Raw genomic sequence first — 20733 nt, forward strand, 5'->3', positions numbered from 1 at the left:
AGTTACTTCTACTGGCACTTTTAGTTACTGCTACTGCTACTTTAAGTTACTACTACTGGTATTTTTGGTTGCTGCTACTGGTAATTTTAGTTTCTGCTGCTGGTACTTTTAGTTACTACTACTGGTACTTTTAGTTACAACTACTACTGGTACTTTTGGTTACTTCTACTGGTACTTTTAGTTACTGCTACTGGTACTTTTGGTTACTACTACTGGTACTTTTAGTTACAGCTACTGTTACTTTTAGTTACTGCTACTGGTACTTTTGGTTACGGCTTCTCGTACTTTTAGTTACTGTTACTGGTACTTTTAGTTACTGCTACTGGTACTTTTGGTTACGGCTTCTCGTACTTTTAGTTACTGTTACTGGTACTTTTAGTTACTGCGACTGGTACTTTTTGTTACTACTACTGATACTTTTGGTTACTGCTACTCGTACTTTTAGTTACTGCTACTGGTACTTTTGGTTACTGCTACTGGTACTTTTAGTTACTGCTACTGGTACTTTTGGTTACTGCTACTGGTACTTTTAGTTACTGCTACTGGTACTTTTAGTTACTGCTACTGGTACTTTTGGTTACTGCTGCTGGTACTTTTAGTTACTGCTACTGGTACTTTTAGTTACTGCTACTGGTACTTTTAGTTACAGCTAGTGGTACTTTTAGTTACTGCTACTGATACTTTTGGTGACTGCTACTGGTACTTTTAGTTACTGCTACTTTTGGTTACTGCTGCTGGTACTTTTAGTGACTGCTACTGGTACTTTTAGTTACTGGGACTGGTACTTTTTGTTACTACTACTGATACTTTTGGTTACTACTGCTGGTACTTTTAGTTACTACTATTGGTACTTTTGATTACTACTACTGGTACTTTTGGTTACTGCTGCTGGTAATTTTAGTTACTGCTACTGGTACTTTTAGTAACTGCTACTGGTACTTTTGGTTACTACTGGTACTTTTGGTTACTACTACTGGTACTTTTGGTTACTACTGCTGGTACTTTTAGTTACTGCTACTGGTACTTTTGGTTACTGGTACTTTTAGTTACTGCTGCTGGTACTTTCAGTTACTGCTACTGGTATTTTTGGTTGCTGCTACTGGTAATTTTAGTTACTGCTGCTGGTACTTTTAGTTACTACTACTGGGACTTTTAGTTACTGCTACTGGTACTTTTGGTTACGGCTTCTGGTACTTTTAGTTACTGTTACTGGTACTTTTAGTGACTGCTACTGGTACTTTTAGTTACAACTACTACTGGTACTTTTAGTTACTGCTACTGGTACTTTCAGTTACTGCTACTGGTACTTTTAGTGACTGCTACTGGTACTTTTAGTTACTACTACTGGTACTTTTGGTTACTGGTACTTTTAGTTACTGCTGCTGGTACTTTCAGTTACTGCTACTGGTATTTTTGGTTGCTGCTACTGGTAATTTTAGTTACTGCTGCTGGTACTTTTAGTTACTGCTACTGGTACTTTTGGTGACTGCTACTGGTACTTTTGGTTACTGCTACTGGTACTTTTGGTTACTGCTACTGGTACTTTCAGTTACTGCTACTCGTACTTTTAGTTACTGCTACTGGTACTTTTGGTTACTGCTACTGGTACTTTTAGTTACTGCTACTGGTACTTTTGGTTACTGCTACTGGTACTTTTAGTTACTGCTACTGGTACTTTTAGTTACTGCTACTGGTACTTTTGGTTACTGCTGCTGGTACTTTTAGTTACTGCTACTGGTACTTTTAGTTACTGCTACTGGTACTTTTAGTTACAGCTAGTGGTACTTTTAGTTACTGCTACTGATACTTTTGGTTACTGCTACTGGTACTTTTAGTTACTGCGACTGGTACTTTTTGTTACTACTACTGATACTTTTGGTTACTACTGCTGGTACTTTTAGTTACTGCTACTGGTACTTTTGGTTACTACTACTGGTACTTTTAGTTACAGCTACTGTTACTTTTAGTTACTGCTACTGGTACTTTTGATTACGGCTTCTCGTACTTTTAGTTACTGTTACTGGTACTTTTAGTTACTGATACTGGTACTTTTAGTTACTGCTACTGGTACTTTCAGTTACTGCTACTGGTACTTTTAGTGACTGCTACTGGTACTTTTAGTGACTGCTACTGGTACTTTTAGTTACTACTACTGGTACTTTTGGTTACTGGTACTTTTAGTTACTGCTGCTGGTACTTTCAGTTACTGCTACTGGTATTTTTAGTGACTGCTACTGGTACTTTTAGTGACTGCTACTGGTACTTTTAGTTACTACTACTGGTACTTTTAGTTACTGCTACTGGTACTTTCAGTTACTGCTACTGGTACTTTTAGTGACTGCTACTGGTACTTTTAGTGACTGCTACTGGTACTTTTAGTTACTACTACTGGTACTTTTGGTTACTGGTACTTTTAGTTACTGCTACTGGTACTTTTAGTTACTGCGACTGGTACTTTTTGTTACTACTACTGATACTTTTGGTTACTGCTACTCGTACTTTTAGTTACTGCTACTGGTACTTTTGGTTACTGCTACTGATACTTTTGGTTACTGCTACTGGTACTTTTAGTTAATGCTACTGGTACTTTTAGTTACTACTACTAGTACTTTTGGTTACTTCTACTGGTACTTTTAGTTACTGCTACTGGTACTTTTGGTTACGGCTTCTGGTACTTTTAGTGACTGCTACTGGTACTTTTAGTTACTGGTACTTTTGGTTACTGCTGCTGGTACTTTTAGTGACTGCTACTGGTACTTTTAGTTACTGCGACTGGTACTTTTTGTTACTACTACTGATACTTTTGGTTACTGCTACTCGTACTTTTAGTTACTGCTGCTGGTACTTTTGGTTACTGCTGCTGGTACTTTTAGTGACTGATACTGGTACTTTTAGTTACTGCTACTGGTACTTTTGGTTACTGGTACTTTTAGTTACTGCTGCTGGTACTTTCAGTTACTGCTACTGGTACTTTTAGTTACTGCTACTGGTACTTTTAGTTACTTCTACTGGCACTTTTAGTTACTGCTACTGCTACTTTAAGTTACTACTACTGGTACTGTTAGTTACTACTGCTGGTACTTTTAGTTACTGCTACTGGTACTTTTGGTTACTGGTACTTTTAGTTACTGCTGCTGGTATTTTCAGTTACTGCTACTGGTACTTTTAGTTACTGCTACTGGTACTTTTAGTTACTACTACTTGTAGTTTTGGTTACTGGTACTTTTAGTTACTGCTACTGGTACTTTTAGTTACTTCTACTGGCACTTTTAGTTGCTGCTACTGCTACTTTAAGTTACTACTACTGGTACTTTTAGTTACTACTACTGGTACTTTTAGTTACTACTACTACTGGTACTTTTGGTTACTTCTACTGGTACTTTTAGTTACTGCTACTGGTACTTTTGGTTACTACAACTGGTACTTTTAGTTACAGCTAGTGGTACTTTTAGTTACTGTTACTGGTACTTTTGGTTACGGCTTCTCGTACTTTTAGTTACTGTTACTGGTAATTTTAGTGACTGCTACTGGTACTTTTAGTAACTGGTACTTTTAGTTACTGCTACTGGTACATTTGGTTACTACTACTGGTACTTTTAGTTACTGCTGCTGGTACTTTTAGTTACTGCAACTGGTACTTTTAGTTACTACTATTGGTACTTTTGATTACTACTACTGGTACTTTTGGTTACTGCTGCTGGTAATTTTAGTTACTTCTACTGGTACTTTTAGTAACTGCTACTGGTACTTTTGGTTACTACTGGTACTTTTGTTTACTACTACTGGTACTTTTGGTTACTACTGCTGGTACTTTTAGTTACTGCTACTGGTACTTTTGGTTACTGGTACTTTTAGTTACTGCTGCTGGTACTTTCAGTTACTGCTACTGGTACTTTTAGTTACTGCTACTGGTACTTTCAGTTACTGCTACTGGTACTTTTAGTGACTGCTACTGGTACTTTTAGTTACTACTACTGGTACTTTTGGTTACTGGTACTTTTAGTTACTGCTGCTGGTACTTTCAGTTACTGCTACTGGTATTTTTGGTTGCTGCTACTGGTAATTTTAGTTACTGCTGCTGGTACTTTTAGTTACTGCTACTGGTACTTTTGGTGACTGCTACTGGTACTTTTGGTTACTGCTACTGGTACTTTTGGTTACTGCTACTGGTACTTTCAGTTACTGCTACTCGTACTTTTAGTTACTGCTACTGGTACTTTTGGTTACTGCTACTGGTACTTTTAGTTACTGCTACTGGTACTTTTGGTTACTGCTACTGGTACTTTTAGTTACTGCTACTGGTACTTTTAGTTACTGCTACTGGTACTTTTGGTTACTGCTGCTGGTACTTTTAGTTACTGCTACTGGTACTTTTAGTTACTGCTACTGGTACTTTTAGTTACAGCTAGTGGTACTTTTAGTTACTGCTACTGATACTTTTGGTTACTGCTACTGGTACTTTTAGTTACTGCGACTGGTACTTTTTGTTACTACTACTGATACTTTTGGTTACTACTGCTGGTACTTTTAGTTACTGCTACTGGTACTTTTGGTTACTACTACTGGTACTTTTAGTTACAGCTACTGTTACTTTTAGTTACTGCTACTGGTACTTTTGATTACGGCTTCTCGTACTTTTAGTTACTGTTACTGGTACTTTTAGTTACTGATACTGGTACTTTTAGTTACTGCTACTGGTACTTTCAGTTACTGCTACTGGTACTTTTAGTGACTGCTACTGGTACTTTTAGTGACTGCTACTGGTACTTTTAGTTACTACTACTGGTACTTTTGGTTACTGGTACTTTTAGTTACTGCTGCTGGTACTTTCAGTTACTGCTACTGGTATTTTTAGTGACTGCTACTGGTACTTTTAGTGACTGCTACTGGTACTTTTAGTTACTACTACTGGTACTTTTAGTTACTGCTACTGGTACTTTCAGTTACTGCTACTGGTACTTTTAGTGACTGCTACTGGTACTTTTAGTGACTGCTACTGGTACTTTTAGTTACTACTACTGGTACTTTTGGTTACTGGTACTTTTAGTTACTGCTACTGGTACTTTTAGTTACTGCGACTGGTACTTTTTGTTACTACTACTGATACTTTTGGTTACTGCTACTCGTACTTTTAGTTACTGCTACTGGTACTTTTGGTTACTGCTACTGATACTTTTGGTTACTGCTACTGGTACTTTTAGTTAATGCTACTGGTACTTTTAGTTACTACTACTGGTACTTTTGGTTACTTCTACTGGTACTTTTAGTTACTGCTACTGGTACTTTTAGTTAATGCTACTGTTACTTTTAGTTACTACTACTAGTACTTTTGGTTACTTCTACTGGTACTTTTAGTTACTGCTACTGGTACTTTTGGTTACGGCTTCTGGTACTTTTAGTGACTGCTACTGGTACTTTTAGTTACTGCTACTTTTGGTTACTGCTGCTGGTACTTTTAGTGACTGCTACTGGTACTTTTAGTTACTGCGACTGGTACTTTTTGTTACTACTACTGATACTTTTGGTTACTGCTACTCGTACTTTTAGTTACTGCTGCTGGTACTTTTGGTTACTGCTGCTGGTACTTTTAGTGACTGATACTGGTACTTTTAGTTACTGCGACTGGTACTTTTTGTTACTACTACTGATACTTTTGGTTACTGCTACTGGTACTTTTGGTTACTGGTACTTTTAGTTACTGCTGCTGGTACTTTCAGTTACTGCTACTGGTACTTTTAGTTACTGCTACTGGTACTTTTAGTTACTTCTACTGGCACTTTTAGTTACTGCTACTGCTACTTTAAGTTACTACTACTGGTACTGTTAGTTACTACTGCTGGTACTTTTAGTTACTGCTACTGGTACTTTTGGTTACTGGTACTTTTAGTTACTGCTGCTGGTATTTTCAGTTACTGCTACTGGTACTTTTAGTTACTGCTACTGGTACTTTTAGTTACTACTACTTGTAGTTTTGGTTACTGGTACTTTTAGTTACTGCTACTGGTACTTTTAGTTACTTCTACTGGCACTTTTAGTTTCTGCTACTGCTACTTTAAGTTACTACTACTGGTACTTTTAGTTACTACTACTGGTACTTTTAGTTACTACTACTACTGGTACTTTTGGTTACTTCTACTGGCACTTTTAGTTACTGCTACTGCTACTTTAAGTTACTGCGACTGGTACTTTTTGTTACTACTACTGATACTTTTGGTTACTGCTACTGGTACATTTGGTTACTGGTACTTTTAGTTACTGCTGCTGGTACTTTCAGTTACTGCTACTGGTACTTTTAGTTACTGCTACTGGTACTTTTAGTTACTTCTACTGGCACTTTTAGTTACTGCTACTGCTACTTTAAGTTACTACTACTGGTACTGTTAGTTACTACTACTGGTACTTTTAGTTACTGCTACTGGTACTTTTGGTTACTGGTACTTTTAGTTACTGCTGCTGGTATTTTCAGTTACTGCTACTGGTACTTTTAGTTACTGCTACTGGTACTTTTAGTTACTACTACTTGTAGTTTTGGTTACTGGTACTTTTAGTTACTGCTACTGGTACTTTTAGTTACTTCTACTGGCACTTTTAGTTTCTGCTACTGCTACTTTAAGTTACTACTACTGGTACTTTTAGTTACTACTACTGGTACTTTTAGTTACTACTACTACTGGTACTTTTGGTTACTTCTACTGGTACTTTTAGTTACTGCTACTGGTACTTTTGGTTACTACAACTGGTACTTTTAGTTACAGCTAGTGGTACTTTTAGTTACTGTTACTGGTACTTTTGGTTACGGCTTCTCGTACTTTTAGTTACTGTTACTGGTAATTTTAGTTACTGCTACTGGTACTTTTAGTAACTGGTACTTTTGGTTACTGCTGCTGGTACTTTTAATTACTGCTACTGGTACTTTTAGTTACTGCGACTGGTACTTTTTGTTACTACTACTGGTACTTTTGGTTACTGCTATCCGTACTTTTAGTTACTGCTACTGGTACTTTTGGTTACTGCTACTGGTACTTTTAGTTACTGCTACTGGTACTTTTAGTTACTGCTACTGGTACTTTTAGTTACTGCTACTGGTACATTTGGTTACTACTACTGGTACTTTTAGTTACTGCTGCTGGTACTTTTAGTAACTGCAACTGGTACTTTTAGTTACTACTATTGGTACTTTTGATTACTACTACTGGTACTTTTGGTTACTGCTGCTGGTAATTTTAGTTACTGCTACTGGTACTTTTAGTAACTGCTACTGGTACTTTTGGTTACTACTGGTACTTTTGTTTACTACTACTGGTACTTTTGGTTACTACTGCTGGTACTTTTAGTTACTGCTACTGGTACTTTTGGTTACTGGTACTTTTAGTTACTGCTGCTGGTACTTTCAGTTACTGCTACTGGTACTTTTAGTTACTGCTACTGGTACTTTCAGTTACTGCTACTGGTACTTTTAGTGACTGCTACTGGTACTTTTAGTTACTACTACTGGTACTTTTGGTTACTGGTACTTTTAGTTACTGCTGCTGGTACTTTCAGTTACTGCTACTGGTATTTTTGGTTGCTGCTACTGGTAATTTTAGTTACTGCTGCTGGTACTTTTAGTTACTACTACTGGGACTTTTAGTTACTGCTACTGGTACTTTTGGTTACGGCTTCTGGTACTTTTAGTTACTGTTACTGGTACTTTTAGTGACTGCTACTGGTACTTTTAGTTACTGGTACTTTTGGTTACTGCTGCTGGTACTTTTAGTGACTGCTACTGGTACTTTTAGTTACTGCGACTGGTACTTTTTGTTACTACTACTGATACTTTTGGTTACTGCTACTGGTACTTTTAGTTACAACTACTTCTGGTACTTTTGGTTACTTCTACTGGTACTTTTAGTTACTGCTACTGGTACTTTTGGTTACTACTACTGTTACTTTTAGTTACAGCTACTGTTACTTTTAGTTACTGCTACTGGTACTTTTGATTACGGCTTCTCGTACTTTTAGTTACTGTTACTGGTACTTTTAGTTACTGCTACTGGTACTTTTGGTTACGGCTTCTCATACTTTTAGTTACTGTTACTGGTACTTTTAGTTACTGCTACTGGTACTTTTAGTTAATGCTACTGGTACTTTTAGTTACTACCACTGGTACTTTTGGTTACTTCGACTGGTACTTTTAGTTACTGCTACTGGTACTTTTGGTTACTGCTACTGGTACTTTTAGTTGCTGCTACTGGTACTTTTAGTTACTGCTACTGGTACATTTGGTTACTACTACTGGTACTTTTAGTTACTGCTGCTGGTACTTTTAGTTACTGCTACTGGTACTTTTAGTTACTGCTACTGGTACTTTTAGTTACAGCTAGTGGTACTTTTAGTTACTGCTACTGATACTTTTGGTTACTGCTACTGGTACTTTTAGTTACTGCTACTTTTGGTTACTGCTGCTGGTACTTTTAGTGACTGCTACTGGTACTTTTAGTTACTGCGACTGGTACTTTTTGTTACTACTACTGATACTTTTGGTTACTACTGCTGGTACTTTTAGTTACTGCTACTGGTACTTTTGGTTACTACTACTGGTACTTTTAGTTACAGCTACTGTTACTTTTAGTTACTGCTACTGGTACTTTTGATTACGGCTTCTCGTACTTTTAGTTACTGTTACTGGTACTTTTAGTTACTGCGACTGGTACTTTTTGTTACTACTACTGATACTTTTGGTTACTGCTACTCGTACTTTTAGTTACTGCTACTGGTACTTTTGGTTACTGCTACTGATACTTTTGGTTACTGCTACTGGTACTTTTAGTTAATGCTACTGGTACTTTTAGTTACTACTACTGGTACTTTTGGTTACTTCTACTGGTACCTTTAGTTACTGCTACTGGTACTTTTAGTTAATGCTACTGTTACTTTTAGTTACTACTACTAGTACTTTTGGTTACTTCTACTGGTACTTTTAGTTACTGCTACTGGTACTTTTGGTTACGGCTTCTGGTACTTTTAGTGACTGCTACTGGTACTTTTAGTTACTGGTACTTTTGGTTACTGCTGCTGGTACTTTTAGTGACTGCTACTGGTACTTTTAGTTACTGCGACTGGTACTTTTTGTTACTACTACTGATACTTTTGGTTACTGCTACTCGTACTTTTAGTTACTGCTGCTGGTACTTTTGGTTACTGCTGCTGGTACTTTTAGTGACTGATACTGGTACTTTTAGTTACTGCGACTGGTACTTTTTGTTACTACTACTGATACTTTTGGTTACTGCTACTGGTACTTTTGGTTACTGGTACTTTTATTTACTGCTGCTGGTACTTTCAGTTACTGCTACTGGTACTTTTAGTTACTGCTACTGGTACTTTTAGTTACTTCTATTGGCACTTTTAGTTACTGCTACTGCTACTTTAAGTTACTACTACTGGTACTGTTAGTTACTACTGCTGGTACTTTTAGTTACTGCTACTGGTACTTTTGGTTACTGGTACTTTTAGTTACTGCTGCTGGTATTTTCAGTTACTGCTACTGGTACTTTTAGTTACTGCTACTGGTACTTTTAGTTACTACTACTTGTAGTTTTGGTTACTGGTACTTTTAGTTACTGCTACTGGTACTTTTAGTTACTACTACTACTGGTACTTTTGGTTACTTCTACTGGTACTTTTAGTTACTGCTACTGGTACTTTTGGTTACTACAACTGGTACTTTTAGTTACAGCTAGTGGTACTTTTAGTTACTGTTACTGGTACTTTTGGTTACGGCTTCTCGTACTTTTAGTTACTGTTACTGGTAATTTTAGTTACTGCTACTGGTACTTTTAGTAACTGGTACTTTTGGTTACTGCTGCTGGTACTTTTGGTTACTGCTACTGGTACTTTTAGTTACTGCTACTGGTACTTTTAGTTACTGCTACTGGTACATTTGGTTACTACTACTGGTACTTTTAGTTACTGCTGCTGGTACTTTTAGTTACTGCAACTGGTACTTTTAGTTACTACTATTGGTACTTTTGATTACTACTACTGGTACTTTTGGTTACTGCTGCTGGTAATTTTAGTTACTGCTACTGGTACTTTTAGTAACTGCTACTGGTACTTTTGGTTACTACTGGTACTTTTGGTTACTACTACTGGTACTTTTGGTTACTACTGCTGGTACTTTTAGTTACTGCTACTGGTACTTTTGGTTACTGGTACTTTTAGTTACTGCTGCTGGTACTTTCAGTTACTGCTACTGGTACTTTTAGTTACTGCTACTGGTACTTTCAGTTACTGCTACTGGTACTTTTAGTGACTGCTACTGGTACTTTTAGTTACTACTACTGGTACTTTTGGTTACTGGTACTTTTAGTTACTGCTGCTGGTACTTTCAGTTACTGCTACTGGTATTTTTGGTTGCTGCTACTGGTAATTTTAGTTACTGCTGCTGGTACTTTTAGTTACTACTACTGGGACTTTTAGTTACTGCTACTGGTACTTTTGGTTACGGCTTCTGGTACTTTTAGTTACTGTTACTGGTACTTTTAGTGACTGCTACTGGTACTTTTAGTTACTGGTACTTTTGGTTACTGCTGCTGGTACTTTTAGTGACTGCTACTGGTACTTTTAGTTACTGCGACTGGTACTTTTTGTTACTACTACTGATACTTTTGGTTACTGCTACTGGTACTTTTAGTTACAACTACTTCTGGTACTTTTGGTTACTTCTACTGGTACTTTTAGTTACTGCTACTGGTACTTTTGGTTACTACTACTGTTACTTTTAGTTACAGCTACTGTTACTTTTAGTTACTGCTACTGGTACTTTTGATTACGGCTTCTCGTACTTTTAGTTACTGTTACTGGTACTTTTAGTTACTGCTACTGGTACTTTTGGTTACGGCTTCTCATACTTTTAGTTACTGTTACTGGTACTTTTAGTTACTGCTACTGGTACTTTTAGTTAATGCTACTGGTACTTTTAGTTACTACCACTGGTACTTTTGGTTACTTCGACTGGTACTTTTAGTTACTGCTACTGGTACTTTTGGTTACGGCTTCTGGTACTTTTAGTTACTGTTACTGGTACTTTTAGTGACTGCTACTGGTACTTTTAGTTACTGGTACTTTTGGTTACTGCTGCTGGTACTTTTAGTGACTGCTACTGGTACTTTTAGTTACTGCGACTGGTACTTTTTGTTACTACTACTGATACTTTTGGTTACTGCTACTCGTACTTTTAGTTACTGCTACTGGTACTTTTGGTTACTGCTACTGGTACTTTTAGTTACTGCTACTGGTACTTTTAGTTACTGCTACTGGTACATTTGGTTACTACTACTGGTACTTTTAGTTACTGCTGCTGGTACTTTTAGTTACTGCTACTGGTACTTTTAGTTACTGCTACTGGTACTTTTGGTTACTGCTGCTGGTAATTTTAGTTACTGCTACTGGTACTTTTAGTAACTGCTTCTGGTACTTTTGGTTACTACTGGTACTTTTGGTTACTACACCTGGTACTTTTGGTTACTACTGCTGGTACTTTTAGTTACTGCTACTGGTACTTTTGGTTACTACTGCTGGTACTTTTAGTTACTGCTACTGGTACTTTTGGTTACTGGTACTTTTAGTTACTGCTGCTGGTACTTTCAGTTACTGCTACTGGTACTTTTAGTTACTGCTACTGGTACTTTCAGTTACTGCTACTGGTACTTTTAGTGACTGCTACTGGTACTTTTAGTTACTACTACTGGTACTTTTAGTTACTGCTACTGGTACTTTTGGTTACTGCTACTGGTACTTTTAGTTACTGCTACTGGTACTTTTAGTTACTGCTACTGGTACATTTGGTTACTACTACTGGTACTTTTAGTTACTGCTGCTGGTACTTTTAGTTACTGCTACTGGTACTTTTAGTTACTGCTACTGGTACTTTTGGTTACTGCTGCTGGTAATTTTAGTTACTGCTACTGGTACTTTTAGTAACTGCTTCTGGTACTTTTGGTTACTACTGGTACTTTTGGTTACTACACCTGGTACTTTTGGTTACTACTGCTGGTACTTTTAGTTACTGCTACTGGTACTTTTGGTTACTACTGCTGGTACTTTTAGTTACTGCTACTGGTACTTTTGGTTACTGGTACTTTTAGTTACTGCTGCTGGTACTTTCAGTTACTGCTACTGGTACTTTTAGTTACTGCTACTGGTACTTTCAGTTACTGCTACTGGTACTTTTAGTGACTGCTACTGGTACTTTTAGTTACTACTACTGGTACTTTTGGTTACTGGCACTTTTAGTTACTGCTACTGGTACTTTTAGTTACTTCTACTGGCACTTTTAGTTACTGCTACTGCTACTTTAAGTTACTACTACTGGTATTTTTGGTTGCTGCTACTGGTAATTTTAGTTACTGCTGCTGGTAATTTTAGTGACTGCTACTGGTACTTTTAGTTACTACTACTGGTACTTTTGGTTACTGGCACTTTTAGTTAATGCTACTGGTACTTTTAGTTACTACCACTGGTACTTTTGGTTACTTCGACTGGTACTTTTAGTTACTGCTACTGGTACTTTTGGTTACGGCTTCTGGTACTTTTAGTTACTGGTACTTTTGGTTACTGCTGCTGGTACTTTTAGTGACTGCTACTGGTACTTTTAGTTACTGCGACTGGTACTTTTTGTTACTACTACTGATACTTTTGGTTACTGCTACTCGTACTTTTAGTTACTGCTACTGGTACTTTTGGTTACTGCTACTGGTACTTTTAGTTACTGCTACTGGTACTTTTAGTTACTGCTACTGGTACATTTGGTTACTACTACTGGTACTTTTAGTTACTGCTGCTGGTACTTTTAGTTACTGCTACTGGTACTTTTAGTTACTGCTACTGGTACTTTTGGTTACTGCTGCTGGTAATTTTAGTTACTGCTACTGGTACTTTTAGTAACTGCTTCTGGTACTTTTGGTTACTACTGGTACTTTTGGTTACTACACCTGGTACTTTTGGTTACTACTGCTGGTACTTTTAGTTACTGCTACTGGTACTTTTGGTTACTGGTACTTTTAGTTACTGCTGCTGGTACTTTCAGTTACTGCTACTGGTACTTTTAGTTACTGCTACTGGTACTTTCAGTTACTGCTACTGGTACTTTTAGTGACTGCTACTGGTACTTTTAATGACTGCTACTGGTACTTTTAGTTACTACTACTGGTACTTTTGGTTACTGGCACTTTTAGTTACTGCTACTGGTACTTTTAGTTACTTCTACTGGCACTTTTAGTTACTGCTACTGCTACTTTAAGTTACTACTACTGGTATTTTTGGTTGCTGCTACTGGTAATTTTAGTTACTGCTGCTGGTACTTTTAGTTACTACTACTGGTACTTTTAGTTACAACTACTACTGGTACTTTTGGTTACTTCTACTGGTACTTTTAGTTACTGCTACTGGTACTTTTGGTTACTACTACTGGTACTTTTAGTTACAGCTACTGTTACTTTTAGTTACTGCTACTGATACTTTTGGTTACGGCTTCTCGTACTTTTAGTTACTGTTACTGGTACTTTTAGTTACTGCTACTGGTACTTTTGGTTACGGCTTCTCGTACTTTTAGTTACTGTTACTGGTACTTTTAGTGACTGCTACTGGTACTTTTAGTTACTGGTACTTTTGGTTACTGCTGCTGGTACTTTTAGTGACTGCTACTGGTACTTTTAGTTACTGCGACTGGTACTTTTTGTTACTACTACTGATACTTTTGGTTACTGCTACTCGTACTTTTAGTTACTGCTACTGGTACTTTTGGTTACTGCTACTGGTACTTTTAGTTACTGCTACTGGTACTTTTAGTTACTGCTACTGGTACATTTGGTTACTACTACTGGTACTTTTAGTTACTGCTGCTGGTACTTTTAGTTACTGCTACTGGTACTTTTAGTTACTGCTACTGGTACTTTTAGTTACAGCTAGTGGTACTTTTAGTTACTGCTACTGATACTTTTGGTTACTGCTACTCGTACTTTTAGTTACTGCTACTGGTACTTTTGGTTACTGCTACTGGTACTTTTAGTTACTGGTACTTTTGGTTACTGCTGCTGGTACTTTTAGTGACTGCTACTGGTACTTTTAGTTACTGCGACTGGTACTTTTTGTTACTACTACTGATACTTTTAGTTACTGCTACTGGTACTTTTAGTTACTGCTACTGGTACATTTGGTTACTACTCCTGGTACTTTTAGTTACTGCTGCTGGTACTTTTAGTTACTGTTACTGGTACTTTTAGTTACTGCTACTGGTACTTTTAGTTACTGCTACTGGTACTTTTGGTTACTACTGGTACTTTTGGTTACTACTACTGGTACTTTTGGTTACTACTGCTGGTACTTTTAGTTACTGCTACTGGTACTTTTGGTTACTGGTACTTTTAGTTACTGCTGCTGGTACTTTCAGTTACTGCTACTGGTACTTTTGGTTACTGGTACTTTTAGTTACTGCTGCTGGTACTTTTAGTTACTGCTACTGGTACTTTCAGTTACTGCTACTGGTACTTTTAGTGACTGCTACTGGTACTTTTAGTTACTACTACTGGTACTTTTGGTTACTGGTACTTTTAGTTACTGCTGCTGGTACTTTCAGTTACTGCTACTGGTATTTTTGGTTGCTGCTACTGGTAATTTTAGTTACTGCTGCTGGTACTTTTAGTTACTACTACTGGTACTTTTAGTTACTGCTACTGGTACTTTTAGTTACAACTACTACTGGTACTTTTGGTTACTTCTACTGGTACTTTTAGTTACTGCTACTGGTACTTTTGGTTACTACTACTGGTACTTTTGGTTACTGGCACTTTTAGTTACTGCTACTGGTACTTTTAGTTACTTCTACTGGCACTTTTAGTTACTGCTACTGCTACTTTAAGTTACTACTACTGGTATTTTTGGTTGCTGCTACTGGTAATTTTAGTTACTGCTGCTGGTAATTTTAGTGACTGCTACTGGTACTTTTAGTTACTACTACTGGTACTTTTGGTTACTGGCACTTTTAGTTAATGCTACTGGTACTTTTAGTTACTACCACTGGTACTTTTGGTTACTTCGACTGGTACTTTTAGTTACTGCTACTGGTACTTTTGGTTACGGCTTCTGGTACTTTTAGTTACTGGTACTTTTGGTTACTGCTGCTGGTACTTTTAGTGACTGCTACTGGTACTTTTAGTTACTGCGACTGGTACTTTTTGTTACTACTACTGATACTTTTGGTTACTGCTACTCGTACTTTTAGTTACTGCTACTGGTACTTTTGGTTACTGCTACTGGTACTTTTAGTTACTGCTACTGGTACTTTTAGTTACTGCTACTGGTACATTTGGTTACTACTACTGGTACTTTTAGTTACTGCTGCTGGTACTTTTAGTTACTGCTACTGGTACTTTTAGTTACTGCTACTGGTACTTTTGGTTACTGCTGCTGGTAATTTTAGTTACTGCTACTGGTACTTTTAGTAACTGCTTCTGGTACTTTTGGTTACTACTGGTACTTTTGGTTACTACACCTGGTACTTTTGGTTACTACTGCTGGTACTTTTAGTTACTGCTACTGGTACTTTTGGTTACTGGTACTTTTAGTTACTGCTGCTGGTACTTTCAGTTACTGCTACTGGTACTTTTAGTTACTGCTACTGGTACTTTCAGTTACTGCTACTGGTACTTTTAGTGACTGCTACTGGTACTTTTAGTGACTGCTACTGGTACTTTTAGTTACTACTACTGGTACTTTTGGTTACTGGCACTTTTAGTTACTGCTACTGGTACTTTTAGTTACTTCTACTGGCACTTTTAGTTACTGCTACTGCTACTTTAAGTTACTACTACTGGTATTTTTGGTTGCTGCTACTGGTAATTTTAGTTACTGCTGCTGGTACTTTTAGTTACTACTACTGGTACTTTTAGTTACAACTACTACTGGTACTTTTGGTTACTTCTACTGGTACTTTTAGTTACTGCTACTGGTACTTTTGGTTACTACTACTGGTACTTTTAGTTACAGCTACTGTTACTTTTAGTTACTGCTACTGGTACTTTTGGTTACGGCTTCTCGTACTTTTAGTTACTGTTACTGGTACTTTTAGTTACTGCTACTGGTACTTTTGGTTACGGCTTCTCGTACTTTTAGTTACTGTTACTGGTACTTTTAGTGACTGCTACTGGTACTTTTAGTTACTGGTACTTTTGGTTACTGCTGCTGGTACTTTTAGTGACTGCTACTGGTACTTTTAGTTACTGCGACTGGTACTTTTTGTTACTACTACTGATACTTTTGGTTACTGCTACTCGTACTTTTAGTTACTGCTACTGGTACTTTTGGTTACTGCTACTGGTACTTTTAGTTACTGCTACTGGTACTTTTAGTTACTGCTACTGGTACATTTGGTTACTACTACTGGTACTTTTAGTTACTGCTGCTGGTACTTTTAGTTACTGCTACTGGTACTTTTAGTTACTGCTACTGGTACTTTTAGTTACAGCTAGTGGTACTTTTAGTTACTGCTACTGATACTTTTGGTTACTGCTACTCGTACTTTTAGTTACTGCTACTGGTACTTTTGGTTACTGCTACTGGTACTTTTAGTTACTGGTACTTTTGGTTACTGCTGCTGGTACTTTTAGTGACTGCTACTGGTACTTTTAGTTACTGCGACTGGTACTTTTTGTTACTACTACTGATACTTTTAGTTACTGCTACTGGTACTTTTAGTTACTGCTACTGGTACATTTGGTTACTACTCCTGGTACTTTTAGTTACTGCTGCTGGTACTTTTAGTTACTGTTACTGGTACTTTTAGTTACTGCTACTGGTACTTTTAGTTACTGCTACTGGTACTTTTGGTTACTACTGGTACTTTTGGTTACTACTACTGGTACTTTTGGTTACTACTGCTGGTACTTTTAGTTACTGCTACTGGTACTTTTGGTTACTGGTACTTTTAGTTACTGCTGCTGGTACTTTCAGTTACTGCTACTGGTACTTTTGGTTACTGGTACTTTTAGTTACTGCTGCTGGTACTTTTAGTTACTGCTACTGGTACTTTCAGTTACTGCTACTGGTACTTTTAGTGACTGCTACTGGTACTTTTAGTTACTACTACTGGTACTTTTGGTTACTGGTACTTTTAGTTACTGCTGCTGGTACTTTCAGTTACTGCTACTGGTATTTTTGGTTGCTGCTACTGGTAATTTTAGTTACTGCTGCTGGTACTTTTAGTTACTACTACTGGTACTTTTAGTTACTGCTACTGGTACTTTTAGTTACAACTACTACTGGTACTTTTGGTTACTTCTACTGGTACTTTTAGTTACTGCTACTGGTACTTTTGGTTACTACTACTGGTACTTTTAGTTACAGCTACTGTTACTTTTAGTTACTGCTACTGGTACTTTTGATTACGGCTTCTCGTACTTTTAGTTACTGTTACTGGTACTTTTAGTTACTGCTACTGGTACTTTTGGTTACGGCTTCTCATACTTTTAGTTACTGTTACTGGTACTTTTAGTTACTGCTACTGGTACTTTTAGTTACTGCTACTGGTACTTTCAGTTACTGCTACTGGTACTTTTAGTGACTGCTACTGGTACTTTTAGTGACTGCTACTGGTACTTTTAGTTACTACTACTGGTACTTTTGGTTACTGGTACTTTTAGTTACTGCTACTGGTACTTTTAGTTACTTCTACTGGCACTTTTAGTTACTGCTACTGCTACTTTTAGTTACTTCTACTGGCACTTTTAGTTACTGCTACTGCTACTTTAAGTTACTACTACTGGTATTTTTGGTTGCTGCTACTGGTAATTTTAGTTACTGCTGCTGGTACTTTTAGTTACTACTACTGGTACTTTTAGTTACAACTACTACTGGTACTTTTGGTTACTTCTACTGGTACTTTTAGTTACTGCTACTGGTACTTTTGGTTACTACTACTGGTACTTTTAGTTACAGCTACTGTTACTTTTAGTTACTGCTACTGGTACTTTTAGTGACTGCTACTGGTACTTTTAGTGACTGCTACTTGTACTTTTAGTTACTACTACTGGTACTTTTGGTTACTGGTACTTTTAGTTACTGCTACTGGTACTTTTAGTTACTTCTACTGGCACTTTTAGTTACTGCTACTGGTACTTTTAGTTACTTCTACTGGCACTTTTAGTTACTGCTACTGCTACTTTAAGTTACTACTACTGGTATTTTTGGTTGCTGCTACTGGTACTTTTAGTGACTGCTACTGGTACTTTTAGTTACTACTACTGGTACTTTTGGTTACTGGTACTTTTAGTTACTGCTGCTGGTACTTTCAGTTACTGCTACTGGTATTTTTGGTTGCTGCTACTGGTAATTTTAGTTACTGCTGCTGGTACTTTTAGTTACTACTACTGGTACTTTTAGTTACTGCTACTGGTACTTTTAGTTACAACTACTACTGGTACTTTTGGTTACTTCTACTGGTACTTTTAGTTACTGCTACTGGTACTTTTGGTTACTACTACTGGTACTTTTAGTTACAGCTACTGTTACTTTTAGTTACTGCTGCTGGTACTTTTGATTACGGCTTCTCGTACTTTTAGTTACTGTTACTGGTACTTTTAGTTACTGCTACTGGTACTTTTGGTTACGGCTTCTCATACTTTTAGTTACTGTTACTGGTACTTTTAGTTACTGCTACTGGTACTTTTAGTTACTGCTACTGGTACTTTTGGTTACTACTGCTGGTACTTTTAGTTACTGCTACTGGTACTTTTGGTTACTGGTACTTTTAGTTACTGCTGCTGGTACTTTCAGTTACTGCTACTGGTACTTTTAGTTACTGCTACTGGTACTTTCAGTTACTGCTACTGGTACTTTTAGTGACTGCTACTGGTACTTTTAGTGACTGCTACTGGTACTTTTAGTTACTACTACTGGTACTTTTGGTTACTGGCACTTTTAGTTACTGCTACTGGTACTTTTAGTTACTTCTACTGGCACTTTTAGTTACTGCTACTGCTACTTTAAGTTACTACTACTGGTATTTTTGGTTGCTGCTACTGGTAATTTTAGTTACTGCTGCTGGTACTTTTAGTTACTACTACTGGTACTTTTAGTTACAACTACTACTGGTACTTTTGGTTACTTCTACTGGTACTTTTAGTTACTGCTACTGGTACTTTTGGTTACTACTACTGGTACTTTTAGTTACAGCTACTGTTACTTTTAGTTACTGCTACTGGTACTTTTGGTTACGGCTTCTCGTACTTTTAGTTACTGTAACTGGTACTTTTAGTTACTGCTACTGGTACTTTTGGTTACGGCTTCTCGTACTTTTAGTTACTGTTACTGGTACTTTTAGTGACTGCTACTGGTACTTTTAGTTACTGGTACTTTTGGTTACTGCTGCTGGTACTTTTAGTGACTGCTACTGGTACTTTTAGTTACTGCGACTGGTACTTTTTGTTACTACTACTGATACTTTTGGTTACTGCTACTCGTACTTTTAGTTACTGCTACTGGTACTTTTGGTTACTGCTACTGGTACTTTTAGTTACTGCTACTGGTACTTTTAGTTACTGCTACTGGTACATTTGGTTACTACTACTGGTACTTTTAGTTACTGCTGCTGGTACTTTTAGTTACTGCTACTGGTACTTTTAGTTACTGCTACTGGTACTTTTAGTTACAGCTAGTGGTACTTTTAGTTACTGCTACTGATACTTTTGGTTACTGCTACTCGTACTTTTAGTTACTGCTACTGGTACTTTTGGTTACTGCTACTGGTACTTTTAGTTACTGGTACTTTTGGTTACTGCTGCTGGTACTTTTAGTGACTGCTACTGGTACTTTTAGTTACTGCGACTGGTACTTTTTGTTACTACTACTGATACTTTTAGTGACTGCTACTGGTACTTTTAGTTACTGCTACTGGTACATTTGGTTACTACTCCTGGTACTTTTAGTTACTGCTGCTGGTACTTTTAGTTACTGTTACTGGTACTTTTAGTTACTGCTACTGGTACTTTTAGTTACTGCTACTGGTACTTTTGGTTACTACTGGTACTTTTGGTTACTACTACTGGTACTTTTGGTTACTACTGCTGGTACTTTTAGTTACTGCTACTGGTACTTTTGGTTACTGGTACTTTTAGTTACTGCTGCTGGTACTTTCAGTTACTGCTACTGATACTTTTAGTTACTGCTACTGGTACTTTCAGTTACTGCTACTGGTACTTTTAGTGACTGCTACTGGTACTTTTAGTTACTACTACTGGTACTTTTGGTTTCTGGTACTTTTAGTTACTGCTGCTGGTACTTTCAGTTACTGCTACTGGTATTTTTGGTTGCTGCTACTGGTAATTTTAGTTACTGCTGCTGGTACTTTTAGTTACTACTACTGGTACTTTTAGTTACTGCTACTGGTACTTTTAGTTACAACTACTACTGGTACTTTTGGTTACTTCTACTGGTACTTTTAGTTACTGCTACTGGTACTTTTGGTTACTACTACTGGTACTTTTAGTTACAGCTACTGTTACTTTTAGTTACTGCTACTGGTACTTTTGATTACGGCTTCTCGTACTTTTAGTTACTGTTACTGGTACTTTTAGTTACTGCTACTGGTACTTTTAGTTACTGCTACTGGTACTTTTAGTGACTGCTACTGGTACTTTTAGTGACTGCTACTGGTACTTTTAGTTACTACTACTGGTACTTTTGGTTACTGGTACTTTT

This window comes from Anarhichas minor, unplaced genomic scaffold, assembly GCF_050575085.1.
Source record: "Anarhichas minor isolate MPS153535 unplaced genomic scaffold, ASM5057508v1 ptg000086l, whole genome shotgun sequence".
Classification (NCBI taxonomy): domain Eukaryota; kingdom Metazoa; phylum Chordata; class Actinopteri; order Perciformes; family Anarhichadidae; genus Anarhichas; species Anarhichas minor.